At 28.0% G+C, this 7,779-nt stretch overlaps 1 long non-coding RNA gene across 1 annotated transcript in view; it reads left to right on the top strand.

Annotated features, from left to right (window-relative positions):
- The first annotated feature begins 142 nt into the window (after positions 1–142).
- LOC111640215 overlaps positions 143–7,779 on the top strand; it is a 10,954-nt gene continuing 3,317 nt past the window's right edge. The window contains exon 1 of the long non-coding RNA XR_002759238.1: positions 143–214. This is a non-coding gene — a long non-coding RNA (uncharacterized LOC111640215). The remainder of the gene's footprint in view (positions 215–7,779) is intronic.

Below are 7,779 nucleotides of genomic sequence, written 5' to 3'. Positions count from 1 at the left end.
CATCACAGATGGTACCATATATATATATAGTTTTTTACGACTAGCAACCGTCCGGCATGTGGCGTCCCCTCACGGATATGTCAGAAACTAACTGGATGGTGCAATAAACGTCTTATCTAAACAATAAACTCAACAGCTGCATATTTATATCTCCTTCTAAACGTCTTTTTGAATTTTTTTCCCCCTGTCTTATCACAAAAGAATCGATTGAAAGGTAAGAAAGCTAAACCACAGCAATCGGATAGCTAGCGAACAAGTAGTGGAGGGTGACTATCTCAGCATCCCCCGCGTCTTTCTTCATCTCCGTGGACTCTCATCTATCATTCTCATTCTTTTTTCGGTCACAGATACGTTTTTCTCAGTTTCTTCTCAGCTTTATGCCAGATTGCAGCATATAATGGACTTGTAAGATGTGCATTATAGCAATATCTTTGTTAGAAGCGCCTTTTCAAAAGAAAAAGAAAAAAAAAATATATATATAAACTAAATAGATAATAATTAATAATCGATAGTATAAAATAATAAATGCAAATTATTTTAAATAAGATCAAAGTATAATAAATTAAATTTTAAAAATTTTAATTTAATTTAATTTAATTTTATTTTATTTTTATGATCATATAACGATACTAGATGGCGCTGACTTAAGACAACGCCTTCACAAGTTGCCAGACGTCTATGCAGTTTTGTAAATTTTAACAAGATTATCGGCGATCACGTGACTGCTTAACTTAATTTTGCTGTCGGGATGATCGATTTGTTAAGTAAAGTTGCTAGAGAGAGAGAGAGAGAGTTGCGAAACAGAACTGAGACAATTATTTGTGGTAACAGATAGATGTTCCAATCAATATAAACCAAGTGGAGTTCTTTACAGACCACTTTGAGCTCGTACTCAACAAGGCAATCGGAAATTCAGTCAAGCAATGAGTTAGACTGACCTACAGGGAACTAAAATGGAGAAATTCAATACAATACATTCACTAGAAGGGAGAGGAAGAAGTTAGGAATGAACCAAGCGAAAAAAAACAAACAAAATTCAGAAGTAAATCATCTGATTTATTTTCATTCGCCGCAAATATATGTTACGCGACAAGAAAACAAACAATCCAAATGCACTTCTTTTACACTGACTAGTTTAAAGTAATAGGCCACTATAAACATTTATTTTTTACAAAGTAACTACTGTATTTTTTATTTTAGCATCGAGTAAACACGCACACGTAAGAAGACTTACGTAAATCAAGAAGAAAAGTATATACAGTAGACTATATATATATATGCCGCCATATCATATCCGAAACTGCTTAAGTATCATATAAAGCGCTTTGAAAAAAAACTGCATTTAACTTTGTAATGCATTCATAAATTGTCTAAAGATAAAGGGAAAAAATCATATATTTATATACGAATAAAAATATTACATACGTAATGCTTAAAATTGACTTTATTAAATGATCAGAACAAAAAAAAAAAAAAAAGTTATTTTTCCTTCATCCATTTTCTTTCTTTTACAGTTCATTTACTCCGTAAAATTGTATCGTATTATTTAAATGTATTGAATTTAATCTGAATTTTTGCGTTTATATAATCAATTTTAAAGCTGCGAGATGGATTTTTATTTATATTAGTCCCATAAATATTTATAGATAATAAAAAAATCCCTATGCCGAATTTGTGTGTATAAACTTGAAATATTCATTCCGATGGTGTTTACAGTATTCATTAAACGGTAAAATATAGTACGAACAGCTGTATACAGATTCACTTTTTACACAAAATAACAGTTTAAAAAAATATATAAACTGCCGTGTTCAGACTGTTTATCGAATGTAAGATATAGTTTAAAAAATTCCTATTTTTACTTTATCGGTTATATATATATATATATATATATATATAACAGAAAGTATGGCGATCGGTCAAAAAATGAACCCCCAAATTTTTATATTTTTGGGCTTGGAGGATCTTGAAACGTCAAGAAATTCAAAAAGATCGAGGATTTTTTTTTTCCTGTATAGTGTGTATGGGGGAGCACGATTTTGTTCACCCAATTAGAAGCTTAATAACTCACGTGCCTTTTGTCGAAAATTTCTGAAATTTTGCAGGGAGATTTGTATATTAGGGGGATTGATGCTGTTAAATTTTAGCGGCTAAAGGTCTAGGGATTGAGAAATACAGGTGGTCTTGTGTCATATCTCGAGTGGAGTCGGACTTAATGAAGATTTTACTCGTTTATTAGCATTTATAATATTTTAAAATATATATAAAACAGAAAAGATAAAAAAATTAGTGTTAAGTTATTTTTAAGTTATTGTTACATTATGTTATTTCCCTTCTCCTTCTCCTCTGCCACCAGTTTACATCTTCATCGTTGTCTATCTTCAAAGGTAAAGTGCAAATAAAACTACATTTTTTTATCAATTATTATTCTATTATGGTTATTTATACATTTACAACTACAAAATGCATTTTTCAGTGTTTTCCTTACTANAAATTTACAGTGAAATTCCTTTTATTTTGGTTTATTTTCAAGTAAAATTTATGCACGTTGGAGGTGGAATGGCAAAACGATTTCCTGATCGTTTTTCTTTAAGAAATTTACAAACCATCATATCACACCCGTTCCAAAATATCGTTTCCGTCAGCTAGAACATGAAAGAAAATCCTCATCAAATGATAGCTATTAACTAATGTAAGCAATGCTAATTGACCTATTTACTGTATTTATAATTAATTATATAAAAAGTTTTTAAATTAAAATCTCGTAATAGATGGCGCTACACATAATTTTAACTTTTTTTTTATTTGACGGGAAAGTTACATAACTCGTTGCTGGATTTTTTAAAAATATATTTATTCTTTAAAAAAGTAAAATGGAGAAAGCACTTATCGAATAAAACTCATTGTTTATTCCGTCAGTGAAAATCGAATAATCGTTATGTCACCCGAATCGACCTTCAAATGAGATTTGCATTTAAAAAAAAATAATAAAAAATTGTAGTAGTAATAAATTGCTATAGATTTAATGACAATTTTATTTTCTAGAGAGAAATACCAACGCCAATTCATACAAACAAAGAATTTATATAATTATCCTTAATAGGATAATAAATAAATAAAGATGTTTTCATTATAGAAGAGATATGTTGCTGTAGAAAGTATTAATATATATTATTATTTTATATAATAATACAGTAATTAAATTTATATAATTATTATTATATATACAGTAAAACCTGTCCAAAATGGAAACCTGCCTAAACGGAAAAAATTCTTCGGAACGGAGCGATTTTCTATATTAAAAAAAAACCTGTTCACAACGGAAAAATATTCGAGTTTCGGTTTACACAGGTTTTCTGTATATTTATGTATAGAGTTAACCCTGTGTAAACCGGAAATGCACGTTACTGAATATTTTTTTCGTTTAGGCAGGTTTTACTGTATATATTTTATATAATATAATATAAATATTAAAAACGTATATTAAATTATTATTAAAAGTGCATTAAAACTATTTTTAGTTCCTTATTTAGCACATATTTTCTATAAATTTTGCGGAGTAAATAATTATAAATTAATGAATTTTAAATTTATCTTAAGTTTAGTTCGAGTTTCTGCGGTTAGATTAGAATTTAATAACCTTTATCTAGTTTAATTATTAAGTTTTCATAATAAAGGATAAATAAATATTTTTGTTTCAATGAGAATTTTTGAATAGGAAAAAAAGGAAAACAAACAAAAAAAAAATAAGCATTGTGTTACATATGATAGATTTTTTGTCAAAAATCCTGCAAGAATTTATGAATACCACAACCAATATATAACAAAAAGAATTATTTTGGGAAATAACTTTTTAAAAAATTCTTTAAGATATAGTACAGCATATATCAGAAAAATTCTTTTATTTTATATATATACATTTGGACTTTAAAAAGTAAAGTAAAATTCTAGATCTTTGCCTTCCTAGCTGTTATATATATATATAACAGAGGGAAAGTATGGCAAGCTCCGGTAAAAAAAATGACCCCTCCCCAAGATTTTTACGTTATTTGATTCGGGGGACCTTGAAACGTCAAGAAATGCAAAAAAATCGAGTTTTTCCCCCCTGTATGTTTGTTTTGTGTGTGGGGGCACGATTTTGCTCACCCAGTTTGAAGTTTAAAAACTCCCGTGCCTTTTGTCGAAAATTTCTGAAATTTTGCAGGGTGGTTCGCATATTAGGAGCATTGATGCTGTTAAATTTTGGTGTTTAAAGGTCGAGGGGTTGAAGGGATAGAAGGGGCCAAGTATGGTATCACGAGAGGGGTCGGACTTAATGAAGATTTTACTGGTTATTAACATTTACAATATACATATTTTTCCTTTATAAAACTTATCTGTATTTTAAAACCTCTGCCATTTTAAATAAAATCTCATCACAGATGGTACCATATACAATTTTAAATTTTTTGTAGGGAAAGTTACGTAACTCGTTGATGTATTTTTCGTAAAGTTTTTGTCACTAAAATAAGATAATTTAGCATTAGCTTTATAAGTTAATGCGTGATATATGTAATAAAATCAAGCATTTCTTTTATTATTGAGAAACTTGATATTAGTTATCGACTATTCACCATCTGGCTTTAGATCAATGAATAACTTTCCTGCCAAACACTTTATGATAAACAAATATTTTATGGATAATTTGCTATGTTTACTAGATCATATTCCTTAAATCATAGATTAAATAACTCAATACACTTTTTAGTTCTAGTTTAATGATGCAAATTAATATCCAACTTTTCATAGAAAATTTTCTAATAGGGAAAAGCATTAAGGAAATCATTCTCAAAATAAATTACTTTTCGCATTTAATATAAAGTAATACCCATTTTTGTAATATTTTTAATGAAGAATAATTATATACAATAAGTTACAAGTATTAACTTTCTGGGTAACAAGTTTCGTAATTAATTGTGATTAGTTTTAGGAGGGAATTTTCTTGAAGAAATTTACAGTGAAATTCCTTTTATTTTGGTTTATTTTCAAGTAAAATTTATGCACGTTGGAGGTGGAATGGCAAAACGATTTCCTGATCGTTTTTCTTTAAGAAATTTACAAACCATCATATCACACCCGTTCCAAAATATCGTTTCCGTCAGCTAGAATTTGAAAGAAAATCCTCATCAAATGATAGCTATTAACTAATGTAAGCAATGCTAATTGACCTATTTACTGTATTTGTTTTCCTTTGAGAAGAAAGAAATAAAAATAAGGATATAAAATAAGGGAAGAGGGGAAAAAACAATGAATTTAACTGAGTAAAATCTGGTATAAAATTTTATTGTTTGGAGTTTCGAAGCAAGTCTTTATAGAAGTCAAGCTACCAGATACAGATGTATAATATTTTCCTTCCAATGGTTTAGAATCGCTATTCTTGTTTGATATCTTTGCTAAATTTATGTTGATCCATATAAACTTTGTCAACTTCTAGTGATATTTGCTACATCTTTGATGCTACAAAAAACCATTTTTTTAAATAAAATTTTCCAGTTAGAAATACTGTTTATATGTATATGTACTCCCTCTCGACGTATATACACGTGTACTGGTACAGCTGGTACAGTACATAGCCTACATCGAGAGGGGAGTTGAAGATTTTTCCCCAATTCCAGAGAAAAGGGGGGCTATAATGGTTTCTATTTCTATAAAATAGTGCTATTTTTGTTTAAAACATCGTTAAGGTTACTTTTAATTAATAAAGAAATAACGAAAAGGACTTGAACCCCATTCATGCTTTCAATGTCCCTATGTATACACGCTGTACATTAATTTTATACAATATTCAATAGAATTAAGTAGTAAACAAATATTATTTTAATTAAAATTATCAATTTTTTTACAGTTTAGCAAAAAAAACAACAGTCACACTCTGTCACCGTAAATTAATTAGAAACAACGTAATGCCTGTGTTTTTTTAATTACCGACAGATAATTTATAAACAAACAAATAATTTAATTATTTTATAAAATTAAAAGTTTATTTATTTTCTAACAGTTATTAAACTTTAAAAAATTTATCAAAAAATTTTAAATTAAAAAAAAAGAAAAGAAAAGAAAAAAAAATTAAGTATTGCAATCTTGTAGAATTCTCCGCCATCTGTTGTTAAGATTGAACATTAAATCCCTCATCTCTAACATATCTCTTGTACTCCCGAGAGAATTAATATCTTCAAAAGATAATTTATTAAATTAAAATTTATAAAAGAAGAAAAATAAAAAATAAAAATTAAAGTGGAAGTGGTCGAATGCCAAATAGGATTTGTGTTGATTTCATTAGAATATGTAAAAGTTATCAAATTTAGAAAATTTTAATTTTACAAACAAGTTTCATAGTAAAGCAATTAATTCATTAAGATGTTTACAGTTTTCGATTTAATTAATCGCAAAATATATAAATGGAATTGTTAGAGGAATGGCGAACAAACTAGTGTATTGTCCAACAATATGACGGTTGTTCACTGGCTAATGACCATGTGACCTAATTTCTTGTTTGTTTTCTATACCAGTTGCATTGTCATATAGAAGCATAGCCTTTTCTTTTGTTCTCCGTATGATTTATAAGAGCACAAATTATGTTTAGAAGCGTCTATTACACTTGCCTGCTTAAAAAGAATTCTTGTTTTTCAAGTTTTTTCTTTGATAAATTCCGAAAAAAAATGAAAAAAACACATCATACTTTAGCTATGGTTTGAGGAGATAAGTCGAAAAATATTATATATGTATTCTAGGGAATCAGTATTTATGATCTATGAGTAAAGAACTAAATAATAATTTGTGGTGTTTATAGATAGATTGAAGCTCTGATACCATTCGAGAAAAATGAAGTTTAAAAATGGCTTTTTTTAAATGTATATATTTTATTTTTACTTTCACGGCTTATATACAGTATAATAGAGTAGAGGAAAAGTATGGTGATCGGTCAAAAAAATGACCCTTCCCAAGATTTTTTTTACACTTTTGGACTCAGGAGAGCTTGAAATAACGAGAAATGCGAAAAAATTTCGGGCTTTTTCTGTACGTATGGACGTTTGTGTGTGAGGGGGAGAAACGATTTTGTTTACACTTTAAAGCTTAATAACTCCTGTGCATTTTGTCGAAAATTTCTGAAAATTTTCAGGGAGGTTTGTGTATTAGTGGGATTAATGCTATTAAATTTTGGTGGTTAAAGGTCGAGGGGTTGAGAAGTACAGGTGGTCTTATGTCATATCTCGAGTAGAGTCGAACTTAAGATTTCATTCGTTATTAGTGTTTACAATTTTTTTTTTTTTTATAAAACTCATCTCTACCCTAAAAATTAAGGTTTTTGCCAGTTTATAATAATAATATAAAGAGTTTTTAAAAATAAAATCTCGTAATAGATGACACCACACAATTTTAACTTTCTTTTTATTTGTCCAGAAAGTTACGCAACTGATTGCTGGATTTTTTTAAAGGAATTTCTCTGATTATATGAAACCTTTTCTTCGCAGATTTTTTAAAAATGAGATTTAATGTTTAATATTTTATTTCTGTAAGAAAATAAATAAATAAATTGTAAAATATTTAAATATTGAAGAGATAAAACAGTAATGTTGATTTTTACAAGTTGAATTTTTCTAGTTTTACTGAAAGATATTGTATCACATTTTAGAATTGACTATTGAATTGTTGGAAACCAAGCTTTTATTTATCCATACGTAGCTTATATAAATAAATATTTTCTTTTTCTTTTAGATAAAATAATAATAATAATATTAT

The sequence above is a fragment of the Centruroides sculpturatus genome, unplaced genomic scaffold, assembly GCF_000671375.1.
Source record: "Centruroides sculpturatus isolate CEXI.00-Female unplaced genomic scaffold, Cexi_2.0 scaffold1452, whole genome shotgun sequence".
In the NCBI taxonomy this organism is placed as follows: domain Eukaryota; kingdom Metazoa; phylum Arthropoda; class Arachnida; order Scorpiones; family Buthidae; genus Centruroides; species Centruroides sculpturatus.
Note: the sequence above shows the minus strand (reverse complement) of the source record. Positions and strands in the feature narration are given on the sequence as shown.